The sequence below is a fragment of the Dermacentor albipictus genome, chromosome 3 (assembly GCF_038994185.2).
Source record: "Dermacentor albipictus isolate Rhodes 1998 colony chromosome 3, USDA_Dalb.pri_finalv2, whole genome shotgun sequence".
NCBI lineage: Eukaryota > Metazoa > Arthropoda > Arachnida > Ixodida > Ixodidae > Dermacentor > Dermacentor albipictus.
The window spans coordinates 118136486-118158093 of NC_091823.1; the positions used below are offsets into that span (position 1 = coordinate 118136486).

At 45.6% G+C, this 21608-nt stretch overlaps 1 protein-coding gene and 1 long non-coding RNA gene across 2 annotated transcripts in view; one reads left to right on the plus strand and one right to left on the minus strand.

The window, feature by feature from the left end:
* LOC135915608 (scoloptoxin SSD43-like) overlaps positions 1-17454 on the minus strand; it is an 86010-nt gene extending 68556 nt beyond the window's left edge. Inside the window, exon 1 of the mRNA XM_070535968.1 lies at positions 17433-17454. The gene's annotated coding sequence lies outside the window, so the exon portion shown is untranslated. The remainder of the gene's footprint in view (positions 1-17432) is intronic.
* LOC135915598 (uncharacterized) lies at positions 37-20953 on the plus strand. The gene is made up of 3 exons (XR_011512875.1): positions 37-145; positions 14707-14829; positions 20783-20953. It is a non-coding gene; the product is annotated as an uncharacterized lncRNA (long non-coding RNA).
* The last annotated feature ends 655 nt before the right edge of the window (positions 20954-21608 follow it).

Consider the following 21608-nt stretch of genomic DNA (forward strand, 5'->3'; position numbering starts at 1 on the left):
AAAAGTATGAGAAATGCGCATTTAGAATAGCCAATATAGAGCTAGAACCTCACGGCCAGCCTAAAGAAACCATAGCTTAAAGCAGAACCTAGTTCTCCCATGTGGCCACTTCTATTCGCGATATTCATCATAGCGCTCCTACCAGGTATGTGCCATCTATCATCGTTATTATTTGGACGTGAAAAAACGACGTAATATATAAAGAAAACTATTATTCCAATCCAGTTTAGATCCACTGAATGCATTTACCAATGTCATGTGCGTGTTCACTCCTATAAAATTTATTTAGGAAGCCAAACTCCTGAATACCATGGTGCTCATTTCTGAATTGCCAAAGCACATTCTGTTCTGTTTTCGTTACTGCCTTCAACAGTTACTGTTAACACTGATTAGCATTAAAAAGCGGTAATAAGTCGTGATAACCTCGTTACCGAGAGCCTCAGGAAACCACTAAGAATCTTTAGAACGCAGCAAAATGTAATAACGAAGCCCAATATACGTGACCGTGGCTTTAGTTACTTCGCCAGCCCCTTTCCGACCTCATAGGGAAACGTTCGATTAGCAAGCACATATTCCAGATATCTTGGAGCAACAGAAACACCGCAAAAAACGCGCACCGCATTTGCTTGCTCAGCCACACCTAAAATGTCATACACTCACTCTAACAGCGCATGTACTGCTCAAATACACGGCGAACACTTTGTGCGATTTAGTACATATCCAAGCAGTTCTCGACGGGTATGTTTTTGGTATGACATCAAATGACTGGTAAGACGCAAGAAGATGGCCTTCGATATCAGCTTTCAAAACCCCGAGAGATCAGTGATTTTCTACCCAACCGATAGCGCTCGAATTTTGTTAGCTAGCTGTGGAATGCGCATGGTTTAACATGCAGTGCATTATAAAATCTCTACGGTTTGGTGTCATGACCCTGTTAATCGAGAAAATCATTACCATCGTTCCAATTACATCAACGTGATCATCACATTTTGTGTTTGTTATTGGACAACCGACACTTCGAGAAGTCTCCAGCTGTCCTCCTCTTGTAATTGCTTAGTCGACTTTCGAATGCATTCTTCTTTCCTCGGTTACGATTCTATTTTGTATAAATTATTTCTGCTGGTCATTCTTGCCTCCCAAAACATCCTATATCGAAGTAAAAAAAGCGCGAATGACAGAACAATTAAGTAAGGACACAAATGACGAACCACTCGCCTTCACCTAACGTTTATTGCCCGCTGCTTGGCGAATATAAATGAACACAAGAGGAAGATAATCTCCAGCTCATTGCGGGTGAATTAGTGTCATTTGCCACAGCGATGCCGTGCACGCTGGCAGCTATATAATGAATTCCGGAAAACCGATCTCTCGACGAGTGCATCGCAGCCTTCGAATTCTCGTCATGTGATCGGGAAGTGCTTTATTTGCTCACGCCACCACTGCAGCCTAGTGTCAATCATTTTCTCCATGACTTTCCATTAACACCTCGTCAGGCGCAAACGAAGAAAAGACTGATGATAAAGAGGAGCTCTACCAGGCTTCATTATAGACATCCCACGTGTTGTTTTCCAAGAGCCAGGGACACGCTCCTTTTTGCACAAGTCATTGAGTAACTCCAAGAGTGCCAATAGACTATTAGGTCCCTTATTTTGTAATAATACTGCATGTAATGAAATTTGGACCTGCAGCAGTCTTTGTCTGATAAGACGCAAGCGCACGTTTTAGCTCAATCATAGAGAATTCATAGTCTCATTGTACATGCTGTAACTGAAAACACTCAAGAACTGTTTTTTGCTTTGCCACTTCAAATGAATATTGAAACTCATCACAAATAGTAGATACGCTGGTTCTAGTCATAATTTTGCAGAATTCCTCAGCAATCACTAATTCTGAAGTATACTTGGCTATTGCGAGCGCACGAACTGGTTGTGTTTGAACAACAGGGCTGCTTCCTTTTCTCATAAAAATTGCCTTCACAAGCAGCAAGTAACTTTATTGTAAGCCTTCTATGCCACCCTGATGGTCGAACTTCTCACGAGCTGGGGCCACTGGGTATGTACTGACACTGCTGCCTCACAAACACATGCGCGTACAAACAGACTGAATGACATTCGCTCTACAATTACCGTTCGAACGGCAGCTGTAATAAAACCCTTTACGGTTTAAATTTGCGGCCTCTGCCGAGAGGGTGCAAAACCATTTGCTCCTGCCGTGTGATGTAACCGCCCATCCCTGACCAAAACAGTGCTTTACCGCACCGCCAATGTTCCGACTAAGTGTCATAAATGTATATGCTGTTAAAAGGGATCTAGCTTCTTGGCGCAGCCAGTTGAAACTTGTTGGTACTCGGCTGATATATTAAAAGAAAATTTTCTAAAACTTGCCCATTCAGGTACACGTTTTCATTGCCGTGAAGTTCCACAGTATGGTGAAGGTGCAATGTCCAGAGTTGCTGATATGTCCATGCTACAAGGCACGATGGTTTCTTTTTTAATTTAACACATAGACAAGCGCATGCTTGTTGTCATATCGTCCAAGGAATGAAATCCGATAATAAAAGCGATGACTTAACAAATGAGCAACCTGTTGCTACGTTTTAGGCAGTAAAAATAGAAAATATAATATTTGAAGAGCACTCCTGAAAAAACGGAAACCGAAACCATATCTTGACTTTTAAAATTAATTAAATTAAACTATGGGATTTTACGTGCCAAAACCACTTACTGATTATGAGGCACGCCGTAGTGGAGGACTCTGAAAATTTCGACCACCTGGGGTTCTTTAACGTGCACCTAAATCTAAGCACACGGATGTTTTCGCATTTCGCCCCCATCGAAATATCGAGTTTTGTGTTTCGGCCATCTGGTTGGAGGCTGTCGAACTCAGTCCTACATGCCGTCGAAAAAAATGTCGCGCAGCACGGCATCGAACTGTTGCCAACATGATGCAGAACTATAGGTGCGAGCGATTAAACGCTCGGGTTTTTATTCATACGACTTGAATTAGCACGACTGTGTTTTAAAGATAGCTTTTGGAAACAGTGTTACACCATGTGTAGAGAGTCAACACAGGCATCAATCGAAAGCTGAGTGTCAAAGCTACATACGCTTCAGCGGATGTTACGATAACGGCTGTGGTTTTATCAGATCTACACATATTGTTGCAAAAATTTACCACAAATTTTTGTTGCTTCCATAGGCTTTCACTGCTGAATCTTTAGCCGCTCTGTGACCAAAATTCTAAATTTCCACAGCGATCAGTTCACTGATCACTGCGGTTGTCTCGGTTGGATTGCCTTCTAGAACATGTCTGTCTTCTGCTTTTTTCAATAAGCTACCTGCACCTTTAATTATTCGCGAAAAACCCACTCGTTGCCTTGAAAGCGCGCTAGCTTCGTGCCGGGGCCGCTTGGGACGCTAGTTCGTACGTGTCCAGAAAAGCTGGATATGTCGTTCAGTTCTTTTGCGTTGAGGAATGGGTCAGCAACTACCGCAGTCTGTCCACTTCCTCAGTCGTTGCCCGTGGTCGGCCGCTGCGCTGAGCGTCACCGAGCCCAGCCTGCCTTCCTCATCTGTGTAGGCTCTGATTATTCTGTTCACAGTTCCTCTTGCTCTTTTGGTGCACCGGTAAATTTCCCTTTTAGGGAAATTTACCGTTTCGTTGTCTCAGTCTGGATCACCATAACTAACAGTCACGGTTCAAGAAAGGGAAAAGAGAAACAAGCGCGACTGTCTGCCATACGCTGTGTAAAACGTGCGTGGGGGATTCAGGCATACGAGTGGGGCCACAACACGCCTCACGCCTGCTCATGGAAGACGTGTGTGGTGAGAAGAAAAAGCGATGGTACCTCGACTTCCAAGCAATTCGCATATGCGACGGGTGTAACTTGGCATGCATCACTATGGCTACACCATAGTTGTGGGCTGTTCACTAGATTCCAATGCATTTGGCATATAGTTTCTTCGCCACACAAACTGCCAATATGTCATTCGATTCAAGTGACTACAAAGTGCCAACCGGGTGCCGACAGTGAGTAGGAAGCATTCTTTAATGGTAATGAGAAAGTTCTAAATATTACTAGGGAGACTAACAACAAAAGATACAAGTTATTTGGCAAGAAATTAAGCGCTGAAGAGCTTCTCGGCGTGTAGTGCAAAGTCTAGTTGTGCAGCTAGCTCTTTCGAGCATAACCAGGCACGCCAGGACAAATGTGAGGGTTGAGAATGATTACAGGCTATCAATATACCCCACATTATAGTACCGTTTAACACGGCCTTCATAATATTTTACGGACCCTAATTGTTGTTCACGTGCCGCAATTAGTAAAACATATCAAATTTGTTCGGGTGTGTACATTTTCCCTACTATCACTTTGCGCCATAAGCAATAGCTTTAAAGTACTTCGGAAGCGCCTTGTGCGGAATCGAAGTGGGTGATCCTTTTGTTTGTTTGTTTCTTTGTTTTTTAATTCATCAATAAACTGGTCAACATCGTAGCAGAATTTTGCGACAGTTAATCGGAAAGTACTCGAGAACATCAGAAGAAATTTCTTTTGTTTCAAATAAATTTTCAACATTCACTATCTGATTAGTTTATCAAGTTCCCCTTCCCCCGCTGCAGTTCAGTGGTACCGACCGTGGCGGCCGCGTTTCGACGGAGCCGAACTCAAGGCGACAGTCTACTGTGTGTTGTCATTGCACGTTAAAGAACCCCAAGTCGTCAAAATTATTCTGAGCTTCCACTACAGCGTCCTTCGTAGCCTGAGTGTTTTTGGAACGTTAAGCCCCATAAAACTAAAACAAACCAAACCATCTTTTACAAAATCAAATGCAAGAATATTGATATTCGAGAACTTAAAATTCGCACATCCCCAAAACATATAGGCAGTCGTCAGCGCTCGTTCAACCTTACGCCGCGTTGTGTGACCCTTCGAATGTAAAAAATGAATGAGCGCGAGATTGGCGCTCATCATAGCAATCTGTTCTTTGCCACATTCTTTATTTCTTTACAGTGGTTTTTCGATACGCTGCGCTCAAAAGAATGGCAAAGGCGAGCTACGAGCGTTGTCACGGTCGTGCGCAAGTCCCAGGGCAAGCGAGCGTGAGGCGCCTGTGAACGACGATGCGACGAGGAGTAAGCAGAGTGGCAGTGCTGCAACGACGACTAGCGGCGCGCCCCGGCGACCGATTAGCGGCAGCTCGCCGCGGTAAAATTGACATGCTTGCACGTAATGAGGGACGCGAGCTCGCCTTGAGCCGGTCTCGTGACCAGGCGCGTCACCGCGAGAGCGCGCAAAGAAGCACTGCCAGCCACTCTGCGACCGTGCGGGACGGTCCATTGACTTTGTCCCCGATAGTACGTACACACAACTTACAGAAACGCTCTTGCCATTTACAACTCGAGCCATACGTGAGGTGATAGGAGCAATCATGAGCCTGCACCACCACGGCTTTTTCCTCACTGTCTACACAGGCAGCTAGGAAGCAGTGACGAAGCTGAAGGCTACATTTAAGATAGGAAAGGCTTACAACAACGAAGCACGAGGATGAATGGTCAGACATTAGAAACCTTACATCACTTGCAATGAAGGTGTCGTGTACCAGATTCCCTTGCCATGCGGAAACCACTATACCGGACAGACCGGTAGCGTAAACGGGCGCCGTATGGAACATGCTCGCAATATCAGATACGGGCAAGGGGGAACACTTGCTGATCACATCCTTTCCTGCGAATGAAAAGGTGCAAGCCTTTCCTCGATAAATGTGTTGTCATACGAATAAGCAAAAGGAGGGTAACTTGAGAGATCATTGAAGCCGAAAAGATAAGCAGAACTGGACACACGTGTGTAACCACACCTATTTTCCTCTGCGATAACGAGCTAGCATTTCTGAGACGCTGATAGCGATTGTCTAAGTGATATGTGCTCTGGCGTATGGAACTGTTGTATAGGAAAAAAATTCCTTAAACGTTAGCGCTCGTAGGGGGTGTTCCTGTGTGTCTAATTTTTACTGTGTCGTCCTCTTCAGTCTTTTCGTGGCTGTTCAAAGACTACGAACGCTCGACCTTTGATGTGAATAAACGTGAAGTTCATTAGCTGGGCACAGCTAAATATGATTGAGTTAATTAGGGCACTCGAACCCACGACCTTGGGTGGGAGTCGAACCCTCGAACTCTGGTGCGAGCCGAACCCACGACCATTGGTGATATTTAAGGCGAAAGTAATTAAGACGCAGTTAAATAAAGTAGAGCTAATTACGGCTTAGCCGAAACCACGACCTTCCACTGTGCGTAGCTTGGCACTAACGCCGTTGGTCGCGTCACGACGCTTCTCCTGACACGGTCGCTCAAGACACGTGACTCCGCCAGTCACGTGAGTCCACTGCAAGTCACGTGACCCAACGTTACCGGACGTCACCGCATTTCTGCTGACGCGGCCGCAATGCTTTCCCATTCATCCACACAGGGATACGTAAGTGCCCCTTGAATTTTTGGGTGGAAATACCCAGTGGTACAGATGCACAAACCCAACAGCCCAAGTGGTCTGTTCGGGCATATACCTAGTGGCACACGCCCAGTTGCATGTACTTTGTGACCCAAAGGGTCTATTTGGGTACATATTCAATGGACCAGATGCAGGATATATATATATATATATATATATATATATATATATATATATATATATATTGTTACGGTTAAAGTTAAACAGGCTTCATTTAAGGACCGAGATTGATGGTGAAGTAAAGATGGCGTCCCGAGGCTGCGCACGCATGCACACCCTGACGTCTTCTTCTTCTTCTCCTCGCCCGGCTCATGCCGTAGCAATCCCCGGTTGCCAGACGAAGCCCGCTGGGCAAGTCCAAATCACTCGGAAAGCGTAGGGTGAAACCGCTTAAGACGGGCAACATGTACTAACTGGGTCCGGCTAGACCGACGACCAGCCGACGTCAAGCGTGCCACCACGTACGTCAAGTCACTCAAGCGATCTACAATGACGAATGGGCCCGTGTACTGGGGTAAAAACTTTTCGCATAAGCCACGTTTACGTTGCAGAGTCCACAACCACACAAAGTCTCCTTTGGCGTACGAGACAGACTGGTGTCGGCTGTCATAGCGCTCTTTCGATCGGTCTTGCGATGCCACAGTGCGAAGACGAGCGATACGCCTGGCTTCTTCGGCAAGACAAAGCGTCTTGGCAACAGAGTACTCGCTGTGAAAGTCAAACGGTAGTATAGTGTCAATGCAGCTTAGCGGTGAACGTGCGTAAAGGAGATAAAAAGGACTGTAATCGGTAGTCTCATGCTTTGCAGTATTATAAGCATAGGTGATGAAGGGGAGTACGTCATCCCAGTCCTTGTGATCGGAAGATACGTACATGGCCAGCATGTTAGTTAGAGTTCTGTTCGTACGTTCCACGAGCCCATTTGTCTGAGGGTGATAAGGCGTTGAATGACGGAACTGCGAACTGCAGACACGAAGCAGTTCTCCTACGGCGTCCGCAACGAACTGACGACCGCGATCGCTAATGATGACACGGGGGGGACCATGTCGAAGAATAATGAATCGAAGCAAAAACGTTGCAACGGACGCAGCTGTTGAAGATGGTACGGCCGCCGTTTCCGCGTAACGGGTCAGATGGTCGACACATACGATCACCCATCGGTTGTCGTTAGATGATCGGGGAAATGGGCCCAGAAGATCGATACCCACTTGTTCAAATGGCAGGCAAGGTGGCGGCAGAGGTTGCAGAAGACCTGGCGGAGCGGTCGTAGGGCGCTTGTAGCGTTGACATTGTTCGCAACTGGCGACGTAGTGCTTGACTGTGGCCCGCATTTTGGGCCAGTAAAAACGCTCCTGTGTCCGGTTCAAAGTTCTTACGAATCCTAGATGGCCAGAGGTTACATCGTTGTGCATAGCTCTCAGTATGTCCGTTCGCAGACTTTGCGGCACCACCAGAAGGAAGCGTGCTCCTTTAACCGCATAATTGGTCTTGTAAAGCAGGCCGTCACGGACACAAAATCGACCGGTGGCTCCAGGACGCGATGCGGCTACAAATAGAGGTTCCAAACTAATATCATTTTCCTGCTCTGCTTTGAAAGTCATCGAATCTGGGAATGTAGAAGAAATGGGAGCAAAACAGTCATCACAATTGTCTTCGTCACACTCCGTCGTCGTCAGAGGAAAGCGGGAGAGACAGTCCGCATCTGCGTGGCGACGCCCGGACTTGTAGGAAATAACGAAGTCGTACTCCTGCAGTCGAAGAGCCCAACGTGCCAGTCGTCCACTCGGGTCACGGAGATTCACCAACCAGCACAACGCGTGGTGGTCAGTAATGACAGTGAACGGGCGTCCATAGATATAGGGCCGAAATTTGTGGACAGCGAAAACAGCTGCCAAGCATTCTTGCTCGGTCACAGTGTAATTGCGTTCCGCCTTAGTCAAAGAGCGACTAGCATAAGCCACAATGTGTTCAGCTCCTTGATGACGTTGCACAAGTACGGCACCGATGCCGATGCCACTGGCATCAGCGTGCACTTCAGTAGGTGCGGATGCATCGAAGTGACGCAATATGAGCCCTGACGTTAGCAGAAATTTTAGCTGGCGGAACGCGTCGTCGCAAGCCTATGTCCAGTTGAAAGGGACGGCTTTTTGGAGAAGACATGTGAGGGGGTACACCACGTCGGCGAATCTTGGGACGAAGCGACAAAAATACGAGCACAGGCCCAAGAAACTTCTCAACTCCCGCACTGACTTCGGTGCTTCGAAGGAGCTGACTGCCTCAATCTTCCGTGGATCTGGCCTCACACCGTTTTTGTCGACCAGATGCCCAAGTACTAACGTCTCGGTTTCCCCGAAACGACATTTCTTGGAATTTAGGATCAAGCCGGCTTGTTTGACACAATCCAGAACAAGACTGAGACGGCTGCTATGCTCACTCAATGTGCTGCCAAAAATCACCACATCGTCGAGGTAGCACAAACAAATTTCCCATTTAAGTCCTCGGAGGATAGTATCCATGACTCGTTCGAATGTTGCTGGCGCGTTACAAAGGCCGAACGGCATAACGTTAAATTCATAAAGACCGTCTGGTGTCACGAAGGCCGTTTTCTCCTTATCGTCTGGGTGCATGGGTATCTGCCAATACCCTGATCGCAAATCCAGTGATGAAAAGTAGGCAGCGGAATGTAAACAATCGATGACATCAATTCTAGGAAGTGGATACACATCCTTTTTGGTGACCGCATTCAGTTTCCTGTAATCAACGCAAAACCGCCACGATCCATCCTTCTTCTTTACTAAGATCACTGGTGCTGCCCACGGACTAGAAGACTCTTGAACGACATTATTCCGCAGCATGTCTTTCACCTGTTCAGCAATAACTGTCCTCTCGGTTGAAGAAACGTGGTATGGCTTTTGCCGAATGGGGTGCGCAGATCCGGTGTCAATTCTGTGGCGAGCACGAGAACGCGGGAGTGAAGCCTGCTTGTCGCCTTGTGTGAAATCGAACACAGAAAGATGTGCCCACAATACTTGTGCGAGAGCGCGGCGCTCATGTGAGGGCAGTGCCTTGTTGATCATTCGTAGGATCTGCTCTTCAGAAATGTTTCGTTGGGTATCGCTAGTATGAGACTGCTCCTCCTCGCTTAGAACTGTAATGGAGCTATAAGTAATCTTGTCAAATTCAGCAAGCTTCATATCACGCGGGAGAACGGCAGGGACACAAGAACAATTGAAAGCCCACAAATTTGAGGTGCCATCCACTACTGTCACGACAGAGCGTGGTACAAGTACATCTTTCTTTGCGCAGCTCGACGTAAGTGGCTGGACTTGCGCGTCAAACGATGAAAGGTCGGCAGCAGCGAAATTGACAGGGATACGGGAGAGCGACCAAGGCGGTATCAGCAAATCGTTCGAAACAACACAATAGTTTTTCACTGGTAAGGATGTGTCGGCAAGGGTGGCGAGAAGCGCGCTATTCAAAGTAATTTCGCCTGTGCCACAGTTAACGGATGCACCACAATCCTGAAGAAAGTCAATCCCGAGAATCACATCATGAGTGCATCGCGGTAGTACGAGGAATTCTGTTTTAAGATCTTCTCCTCCGAATAAAACACTTGCAACACAAATACCAAGGGGAACTAGGCACTCTCCACTGACACCACGAAACGTCACACCATCATTCCACGGGAACATAACTTTCCGACCCAGCCTCTCCTTGAAAGTCACACTCATGACGGAAACGGTAGCACCAGTATCCACTAATGCTGTTGCAGGTATACTATCAATTAACACACGCACTTTGTTCTTCACCATCATAATAGGCAGAGGAGTATTTCGCAGCGACGCAGACTGTCCGGCGACCTTACCTCCATCGGCCGCGCCGGCTAGTTTCCCGACGGCTGTGGTGACGCAGCACGTCGCCGTGGTGACGGTGAACGGCGTCGGCGACTGGTTGGGGGCGTCAGGCTACGGTCTGAAGCTGGCGAGCCACTCCTTCTACTATACTGATGGAAGGTATTGCGGGGTGGCGCGCCTGTGGCGTTTGCACTATCAGGGTCTGTCGGCCAACGGTCGTCATAACTGTCACGTTCAAAATTAGGCCAAGTTGGTGGTGGGCCATATCTTGTTGTCTGTCGGCGCCGGCGACAAAAACGAGCAATGTGTCCTGAGGCGCCACAGCTGTAACACACAGGCGATGCGCGACCGACGTTGTAAACCTCGGGGTCAACCCTGGGACGCTGAGAATAATAAACGCGATCTTCCGAATTCCGATTCGTGGTGGTAGCTCGACGAGTTCGTTGATCGTGCATCGCGTCGTCGGGAAAGGTACGTCGGTGCTGTCGCAGTTGATCGACTCGACACTCTGCAACGCCTGGTGTGGCAGACAATGCGGACACAGCAGATGCATGTTCTTGAGGTTGATTGGGAGCCCAGCCAAGCAGTTCGACATCCGCCCGTTTGGTGTGTCTTTCAAGTTCTTCGCGGACAATTTGCCTTATAGTTGCCGCAAGGTCACATTGAAAACTGTAGTTGTCATTGTCTTCAACGCTTGCCACCGTTGTGACATTTGTCAACCTGCCGAACTTAGGCGTGATACGGCGCAGCTTCAAGGCCTCAAATGTGCGGCAATGCTTGATGAGGTCGGCGACCGAGGCGAGACTCTCCTTTCCGATTAAATAATTGTACACATCCTCGGCTATGCCTTTGAGAAGGTGTCCAACCTTGTCCTCTTCGGACATTCGAGGATTGACCGTTCTGCAAAGCTTCAGGATTGCCTCAATGTACGTAGTACAGGTCTCACCTGGGACTTGAGCACGCTGAAGCAATGTCTGCTCCGCCCGCTTCCTTTTAGTGGTGGAATCGCCGAAGCACTCGGTAGGGTGAGTAACGAAGCTGTCCCACGTAGTGCAGATATCTTCATGGTTCTCGAACCACACGAGCGCAGTGTCTGTGAGGAACAGAACCACATTGTCGAGCTGAGCCGTGGCGTTCCAGCCGTTGTACTTGCTCACACGCTTGTAGTGGGTGAGCCATTCCTCCACGTCCTCACCTAATTTTCCTGAGAAAGGGCGGGGCTCCATCTGATGCATCCAGGCGCCGGTTGTTCGCACTGGAGCTGCCAGAGAAGGTTGTTGGTCGCCGCTGTGGGACATCGGGATCTCAAGTGGTGTTGGGGGCAGTCGAGCGAGGCATCGGCTCCGGCGTGGTACTTGCTGCAGCAACTCCGTCGTCTTGGTCGAAGTACCCAGCACCTCCACCACAAAACTGTTACGGTTAAAGTTAAACAGGCTTTATTTAAGGACCGAGATTGATGGTGAAGTAAAGATGGCGTCCCGAGGCTGCACACGCATGCACACCCTGACGTCTTCTTCTTCTTCTCCTCGCCCGGCTCATGCCATAGCAATATATATATATATATATATATATATATATATATATATATATATATATATATATATATATATATATATATATACAGGGCTACTGCATATACATACCTAGGGGCGTTTGTTGTATTATCGCCAAGACAGCAGCCAGCAGCAGCTACCAGGAATAGCAGCAGTATCAGCGACAAAAATTAAGACGGAGGGAAACTAAAAGTCCAAAACAAGAAAAGGCTCAAAGAGATCACACAAATTTGCAAAACGCTTAAGCTTCGCTTTTAAGATTCGAACGCGATAGCATTCAAGGACCCCGACTGCTTCTCACGCTTCCCGGTCACTGCAGGTAATGTAACCGTAATGTTTACCGGGAGACGTTGGCGACGAACGCGATGCACGATAGTGAGATTTCTCGTATAAACGCGGCCACTTGCGTGGGCCGATCCCGGAGGCAGTGAACAACCGCGCCAAAAAAATGCACAATTTTAGGGTTTCTTTAACTTTTTTTCGCACATTTTATATATAAGTGTGAGAAGAGTTACCATAAAAGGCATCTGTTGTCGGTGTTTTGTTTCATGAGTTCTGTTTGTGGGCAGTAATTCTCGAAATTCCCAGGAATAACTTTGTCAACAATGTAACGCAAGGTATGAGCGACTTAAGCGATAGAATTGGGTGTTACTTTATAACCCTTATATACCGCATGTATTGTAGCAAAGCATTACATATACATATGCCTGAATATATGCAGAAATTTTCGCTCACGTGGGCGCCAGCGTCGGACACCAGCGCCGGATTTCCTGAGACGAGACCCTTGAGGTTACCGCGTTTATAACTACCTAAACGCCCCTAGCGGAAAACAATCCCAGTGCCGGCTAGCTTTTCATACAAAAGCCACGTCTGCCTTCGCACTGACCCTCACTGTATTGAAGCTATGCAGGGTTTGAAACTAAACAACACATCTGTAAATGTCCACGAAGGCATAGGCGCACATGAAAAGCCCAGCATATCCTGCCCACTATGTCACACTCAAGAAACCAAGCCAAACACCTTCTTTTGAATTGTCCCGCTACTCAGGATACAAAAGATATATTTACCGGAGCATGTGGTGCCACCAGCTATGAAAGTGGGTTCACATACTAATATCAGTATGCGAATTCGCCAAAGAGATCAGCCGCATCGGATTGACTTGCTAGAACTTAGTGCCTGTATTGCGTCCTCCTAATAATCTCGGCCAGCATCCCAAAATCCTATACAGGCCTTGGAGCCATAATTTCTAAAACAAAAGCTTCATTCATTCGTTCACTCATTGATTCTTCCACTCACAAATGATGTCGTTATCATTGAAAATAGATGAGTAGGGTGTGATTCCACGCAGAAACAAAACGTACTCTGTCGGAATATTAAAATCTTTAAAATATAATAAACATTGAAGAAACAAGAATGAGCTTGACAGAGTGAACTCTAGACGCAATAGGAAGATAGTTGATACCTATGTTTACGGGGCTTTACACCACAGAAACAAAAGGTGGTAGAAAAAAAAACGGAACGAAAGTAGTTTTTACAGCAATAAACAAGTTCAACTATCTACGTGCGGGCGTTCATAGACGCTTCGAATGGGCCTTGCAGAGGGCCTCGCTTCGAAAGGGCCTTCGGAGATGGCCTTGCATGAAGATGCTGAGTACCAAGTATATGCGATGCACTTGCCCTCTATACCAGCTCACCCTCACTTGGGGCCACATCCAAGTGGGCCAGACCGGGAGACGCGCTTACAGGCTTTTTACTCAGAACTCGAGTAACCTCTGTAATCTAAACACGGCACTAGATTTGCACCTAGCAGTGCGCTGTCCGGACTGCATATGTCATGCACTATTCCACACAGTACAAATGTTGTGTAGCCACAGTGAGCACATAGCAAGATAAATTTTGAAAGCCTTCGATGTAAAAAAAAAACGAGCCAGGTTGTGTGATTCAACCATTGCATGGTTGCTCTTTTAGATAGTGCAGTCACGGGTTTGGGTTTGCGGCAGCCCCAGCAGAATGCCCATTATTTTGCTACGTGGCTATCACAGTGTAGGGTGCCTTCATTTATTTTTCTGTAGAATTTTTTTTGCCTTACTTTTTTTTATATCCACCATTTTTGTAAATTTCCTGTCCTGTGTAGTGCTGTTATGTGACGGAGGCTTTCCGCACTTTTGTACTGTGGTCAAAGTGAAAAAAAAATCGCAGACTGCGCTTATAGAGAAATGCCTCCCAATCGAACAAATATTTGTGCTTGTAGGGTTCCATTCTAAATTATTTTCAAACAAATCCTAGTGATGCTTTTGAATACCCGAATGAGTTAAGCTAACGTGTGACAAGTATTACAGCTGGTGTAATTTCGACAAGTATTATACAAATCCCGATAAACAACCAGGCATACGTGAGGGAGATTTGGAGTTCCATATGCCTGTTTAATGTCATTCGAAAGCATTAAGACCACCACGCTATGCTTAGACATTATGCAAGAACGCAAGGTTGTGGATTCGACTGCCACCAATGGTCATGGGTCCGAGTGCCTTAATTAACTCTACCTTAGTTAACTGCGCCCTAATTAACACCAAAGGAGGTGGGCCCGATTGCTTCGCCTTTAAATCCGGGGACCGGCTTTTGTGTACCAAAAGAGTATGTTCACCTCCCGACGGCATTCTGTAATAAAGCGAATAATAAACATTAAATACACTCTACATTGACATGATGCAAATAAGCGGAGGAGTACCCACATGCAGGCACACATACTTAAATGAGCTCATTCATTTGACAAGCCTCTTCATTTTGCATTTTTCAGCGTATATCCAGGCAAAACCATGTCTAACTCAAGGCTTTCAGTGCGTGCCGGCAAATATATGTCGGTACCCGCGGCAAAGGAGCCTCGGTGGATGTGCTAATGGCACAGTGTGCTGCAGCATTGGTAACAATTTCATCTTTCTTTACGTCGGTGGGCACCTTGGAGAAAAATACTCCATTAAAATTAATGAAAGAGCAAATTTCTACTGATAAGTTCTAAGAAACAAATACCAAAAAATCGGGACTGATAGCCTACATTTTGCTAGAGACACATATAGACCTCTAGATCACATGATGTAGGTTTTCCTTCATGATGTACTTACAAAAGTAAACTGTGTTTGAAGCTTTTTAATAGTGTCCATCAAAAATTTCGGTTAATAAGTTCTTTGATAAAAAACACTGCAGCGGAATTGATAATTTGACTAAAGGCTAAAGTGATGAATGATTAATCGTTAATAGAATAAAAATTCATTCGCCCATCCCAATTTCTGTGTCCCCGCTCTTGTGCGTGCGTGTCTGTACTCGTGCTTGGACTCTATGCACTCACAAAAAGCTTTGCTGTACAGATTTCAACTCGTTGGATTGCGTTTCATCTTTTCTATTATTTAACATCACGGGTACTTTTTCATATATTATTTTAGTGTGGTTCTCCTCGCGTGTATTCTTTTTTTCGTTTCTTCGCGTACTTTCTTCTTATCCCTTTATATTTCTAAATCCACACGTGGATGGCTTTGTGTAGCACGGCGCGCAAGATTTTTATGGCGATATCAATCATGTGGACACTCCAGGCGCATTTGTGCCGTCGGCGTTTCCGTGAGGTTCTGCATAAAGTCCAAGGGAAATAAAGTCGTTGCCACCAGCTGCTGTATGCTGCTGCTGTGCGTACGCTGTATGTGCTAGTGGAAACGTGTGATGCTAAGCCGAACAACGTGGCTCATTCTCCCGTGCACGAACGAGAAAGGCGGGCTGGTAGTGCACCCTACCCTGTCACACGCGAGGCACATGGGCAGGCAAGGGACGTGGGGAGCGGGCTTTCTCCTCCGGCGGTTGCTGCTTACGGCGCGGTCGTTCTGACTCCTTACCTTGAACGCGATCTGCGACGCGGTCATAGTGCGCGCCCGCGCGGGCCTATCTTCAAGGAGATCTGCGATGTTTGCAGAGTGCGCGTAATGCCGGTAGCTTCGTATGCGCGATGATTTCGACGTTTCGTTTGCGTCGAAACGAAACATACACGAAGGTCAATTCCATCGCTGCTAGCTGATGGGGTTTTACGTGCCAAAACCACTTTCTGATTATGTGGCACGCCGTAATGGAGGACTCCGGAAATTTCGACCACCTGGGGTTCTTTAACGTTCACCTACATCTAAATACACGGGTGTTTTCGCATTTTTCGCCCCCATCGAAATGCGGCCGCCGTGGCCTGGATTCGATCCTGCGACCTCGTGCTCAATAGCCTAACACCATAGCCACTGAGCAACGACCGCTGGTTTATCGTTGCTGCTGCCGCTATTGCTCGCTCCAGTATCTTGACAGCGAGTTTCCGTGCTCATCGAGCGAGATGTGCTCATCTTTACCTGTGCGTGCGTGACACTGTGCTGGTTAATTTAGTTAAAACACGTTGGCGGGCAAGTTGGTTTGAATTCATGATAGAAAGTATAAGCGCGACTGAATGAGGGCGCCGAAAGACACAGACACTCAGAGACAACGCTGTTTTTGTGTGTCGCTATTCCAAGAAGGTATTGTTTTCACTCGAACACTCCAGTCAATAGACAGTCATTAGCTCTACAAAAAGAGAGAATGTGATTTAAAATCCTAAACAAGTATATCTTTTTCTTTATGCGTCCTCGTTGAGTCGCGCTTACACATTATATATAGTATTGTTAATTTCGTTAGTAAGCAAATGTGTACAAGTTGATACCACCGATGAAGCTACTATTCTTACTTCGTACTATCTACTAATTTGCTATCGCAATCGGTGCTTCGTCTTTTTGGCGAAACTGTGATGTTCTTTTTTTTTGTTCTTCTTGTTGTTGTTCTTTTTTTCTTGTTGTTGTTGTTGTTGTTCGTTATACCCGCATGCCTTCAACGAGGCTTTTGCGGTTGTGTTTATTCGATCTCTCACGTTTGATCACTTATTTTTATATTATTGAGCTCCAGAATATCGCTTACGTCACCTTCCATCTCATACCTTAGGTCCGTGGCTAGTTAACTATGTTGCTTATCGCCGGTCAGCAGCACGACTATCCTCAAAGCGCGCGGAATCGGTCTGCTGTCCCCCAGTCTCCCTGTTTTAGAAAGTACGAGTCACATAACAATGATCTTTTGAGTAGGTTTCCCTTCTTGTTTTTGTTTATCTGCGCTTTTCTTAAGAATATTTCTTGTGTGCCAACAAATATTCCTACAGATAAGCTCCACATGTAACATGACAGCAGCCCTCTTTGTCATCATTCGTTCCTCTGAGTGGCTTCGCTTTGATAATAAAGCGTCCGCGTCCAGATGGAGACCATGCATTGCCTGGGTTGTTTGTTCATGAAATTTACAAAACGAATTACAAAACATTGTGCTACCAGAGAAAAAAAAATTTGGAGTTCTTCAGAGCTTTCCTGCTTAAAAATAATAGCAGATTTTTACTCTCCGAAACTTAAAAACACAAAACCCGGAAGCAAGGTACTCATAGTATTCTCCTCTTCTGCAGCATTGGCGGGATGTCTAAAAAGCAATACTTGCCACTGCCAATCTGTTGGACAACTCACAAAGAGCTTTGGGATTCCTGGAATGGACACCGGTGCGAGTGGCGGTCACGCAAACGATTGGGAGAGTAGAGCATAACAGATAGCTCTGCAAGGAGGAAGCATAAAGTACACTTTTGACAAAACATTCATTGCGGGAAGGAGCGCAATATAACTCGACAACCTTTCAGGTCTGTGTGTACACTAAAACGCTCATTTCTATAGGTGCAATGGGATGAGCTATAGATACTAGGAAAGAGCTGTTAAGGCGTACTTTTTTGTGTATGAAATTCCCTAATGATAAAGATTTGCTAAAACAAGTATATTGTTTTGTTGCTGTCAGCCTAGAAATATGATGTTCCAGAGAGGATAGACTAGGACGAATAATTATATACATATTGTGAAATTAGGAAACGCATTAGTAAGTGAACGAAATAATAAATAAATAACCCCCTCCAAGTGGCCAACTTACTTTCAAGAATCATAGTTTGCTTGTGCTGTCAGTTGAGCCACGTGTCAGTGAACCCGACCCTGCATAGAAGCGCTGCTTAGTTCACGAAGATCGGCCGGTATGCGAGGCGCTTTTTTTCTAGAAAGCCTGAAAATGTTTTACTGAAAATGTTTTATCAGCTGCCTCCGTCATGAGCAAGGCAGCCTTATGTCCATCTTAAACTGAAAAGTGTGGTTATAAGTAACGGGCTGTGCGTTCCATAGGACTAAATATTCTGGCAACTGGAGTACCTTCAGGAATATTCCTCGTATATCTGAGTCTGTCATCTATTTCTACGTAGACACCGGCTTCGAGTCTCGTACGAGTTTTCTAAACGCAAAAGATCTTATCCAAGCAACACGGAGCTCAGTATAATGCAGCAAACTACGTAAGAAAGGCGGGGTCTACTAGTGTCAGATGTTACCATCCACGTGAGTAGTTCGAAGAGTTCATGGTAAGGATTAAAGACTAAGCCAATGGCAGTGACTCTGCTCACACAAAGCCCCGCGCATCATTTACACATAGGAATCATACGTGAAATACAAATATAGCTCACCAAGTGCGATAGTTAGCAAGATTACCTCAATTGAGAAGATTTTGATTAGTGCAGGAATCCACTGCTGCTCATTATTGTTCATTTATGAAAGCACCCTCGTTTCTTAAATTTCGGCAAGTACTACTATGAGAATTGTTCCTTAAACTTATGCTTCATGTGACGCACTTTCATTTCACTCGTTCATTGGCCACCATTTTTCCCACACTTTGTTGTGTTTGCATGTATAGCCTAAAAATGTTCAGTACACTTATACATGTAAATAAATTGTTTGCCATAATGCCGCACCCGTACGAGTGTTCGTTTCACATGAATTATTGTATGGACAAGGTTTACTGAAAAAAGTAAAGAAAAGTGCACATTTCATGCATTCTTTGCTTATGCTATGCGTTTGCTATGTTGCATGAGTTTCAAACGCGAGGACTTGGTAATGGCTTTCGACAGCATTCTAGAAGCTGTGTTGCTATAATATTCGCATAAGCATCATTGTGAACATATTTTAATGTGCACTAAAGCACGAAGTCCCTTCTGGCGACATCAATTATGCTTGTAATGCGATCGGTCTCCATCACATAATTGCAATTTGCAATTTTTGTGATTTCATGGCATCGTGTAATTCTCTGCTTTTGTACAAGTATTTAGTTTCTTTTAGTACCTCTTTTTTTTCCTTTAATAGACGACGAGGTCTTTGCTATTTCCAATACACAAACGAGCTTACCAAAGCTACATCTTTCTGTTAATTTGAACCAGTAGATGACCTACGCCCGCTGTCCCTCTGCAGCTGCTTGAAACCCTTTCGCATCTTCAAAGAGGACACTTAGAAACAGAACATTTAGAGAAAAAAATCACAGCCTTCTCATAACCTCAAGTTATTCCGCACTTAAAACCCTAGATGAAGGTTTCCCTTCAAGAAACTTAATTTCATTCTTTTTTTTCCTGAACCTGTATTCATTTAAATATATATATATGGTGACTACTAGTTGGCGCTGGTGAGGCTCTGAAGAGTCGTCTTCATCGATTTGGCGCTAAAGCCTGCTGCTGTTCAGTGAAACTACCTATGAAATCATGAGGCGTACGAGCCACTTGAAACTGTTTAGAAGTTGGGAGGACCACCTCCCGTGGTCCCTGATCACATCAGCAATCAAATGAGGCGCCGTGGTGGTAGAACCGAGCAAATTTCAGCGGGTTTGTGACTCATGGTAGATGGCAGCGGGTATATGGCGGTAGCTGCTTGCTTTCAGTGTTTTTTCAGGTCCCAAGGCCCCAGTAGTTTCCTGTCGATGCACAAGAAGCTGGTTATCAGAAGTCGAACATGTGCGTCAAAGGCAGTGCTCACCGTGTCTTTTATTATGAGGCTCCCTGCTGCACGTAGAGGAACTCAGGATCGCGATTGAAGGTTCAAAATAGATTATTGGTTGTGTCTTGTGACCTGCTATCAAGCATTCAGTTCTTGAAAAGTATTGTCATTTCACAAGATCACTGTCTCTTTCTCGGTCTATGAAGAAAGCTATTATAAACTTATCACACGGGCATAATTAGTGCGCCATCAACATTAGTAGTCTTGGTTATATTTCGTCCACTGCTTAATAGAAAATTTGGCATTTGCTAGGTGGTTAATTACTCTATAAAATATGTGGGCCTAGTTTACACGCCCGTAATAAACAAGAGATTCAAAATATCTGCTGCAGTGCGCCAATTTAACACAATGACGTAGTATTTTACTATTTATTCTATAGGCTTGCGCTCACTGTTCAAGTGACATATGCCACATCTTGTCGTTACAAAAGCATCCATTGTGATTGCTTAGTGGCTATGGTGTTGGGCTGCTAATCACGAGGTCATGGGATTGAATCCCTGCTACGGCGAGCGGATTTCGATGGGGGCGAAACACCCATGCACATAGACTTAGGTGCACGTTAAAGAACATCAGGTGGTCAAAACTTCCGTAGTCCGCCACTATGGCGTGCATCATAATCAGATCGTGGTTTTGGCACGTAAAACCCCATAATGTATATTTTAAATTTTGTTTGCCGTTGCTTTGTCGAAGGAGTCTTTATACTTCTTTCAAACTATACCTTCCATCCAATATTAGCTCGTCACCCGACAAACGCCTTATGACACATGCATAGAAACCCCGCAGTTACTTCGCACTCAGTGGCAGCAATACGTGGCATACCTAACATAGAAAGAACGTGGCGTGGTGTTGCACGTATGGTCTTGACTAGCGAGACTTCCATGCGCATCTCAGAAAGTGATCCTTGTAGTATTCAATTTAAACTTATTTTGAATATTTTCTATCACGCAGAACAAAGACCATGTACCCTGATGGGAGGATTGTGCTTGGGAAAATGTCTTCAGGATCAAAGGCGAAATGCATCTTATCCGTGCCACAACAACCTCAAGTGTTGTTTCACTAAAACGCAGCGAGATTCACTAGGAAAAAGAGTTTCTGTCGGCTTTTCGCTGCGACGCAATAAACGTGTTTGATGTTGTGCTGGTGTCTTTTCACAAGTGACGCACTATTGAGCAATGTATTGGCAGTGCAGCTCCTGCATACCTTACAAAGGCGAGTGCAGTGTGTTGCCGAAAAGGCATCTTTCCCATCTTGGTCTCCTTTTTTTACCGCAACATTTCTTGCAATATATAATGTCTTCGGAAGGCGTAACAAGTGTACGCCGACGCTACATAAAGTTCAAAATGCGCCATTCCGATCTTCTTAATGATAGAGTCCTCGTCTGTTGTTCATATCACCAGCTGTGGGGAACTGCGAGGGCGTAACAGCATTGACTAATGGAGATTTTTTCACGCTACAGATGAAAGCTTCCAGAGAAGAAACATTGCGCGTTTGCATTTCTAGCGTACAAGAGCGTAGTGAGCAACGCCGATTAGACCTAGAGCATTAACGGGTGAGTAGGTGTGTGTAGCAATAAATCTAACAGGCATAAATAAAACGTGACGCAGTCCTTGCATTGATGTTCACGCGCAATGAACTGTAAATGAAAGTGTCCGAGCAATGACACCAGTCAAAATTCATTTCCCTATGGATTGGACAGCCTTAAAGCGACAGGGGAGGGGTGGGACCCAGTCACAACAACAGGACACCAATTGGACACAATGTAGTGAAGTGAAGT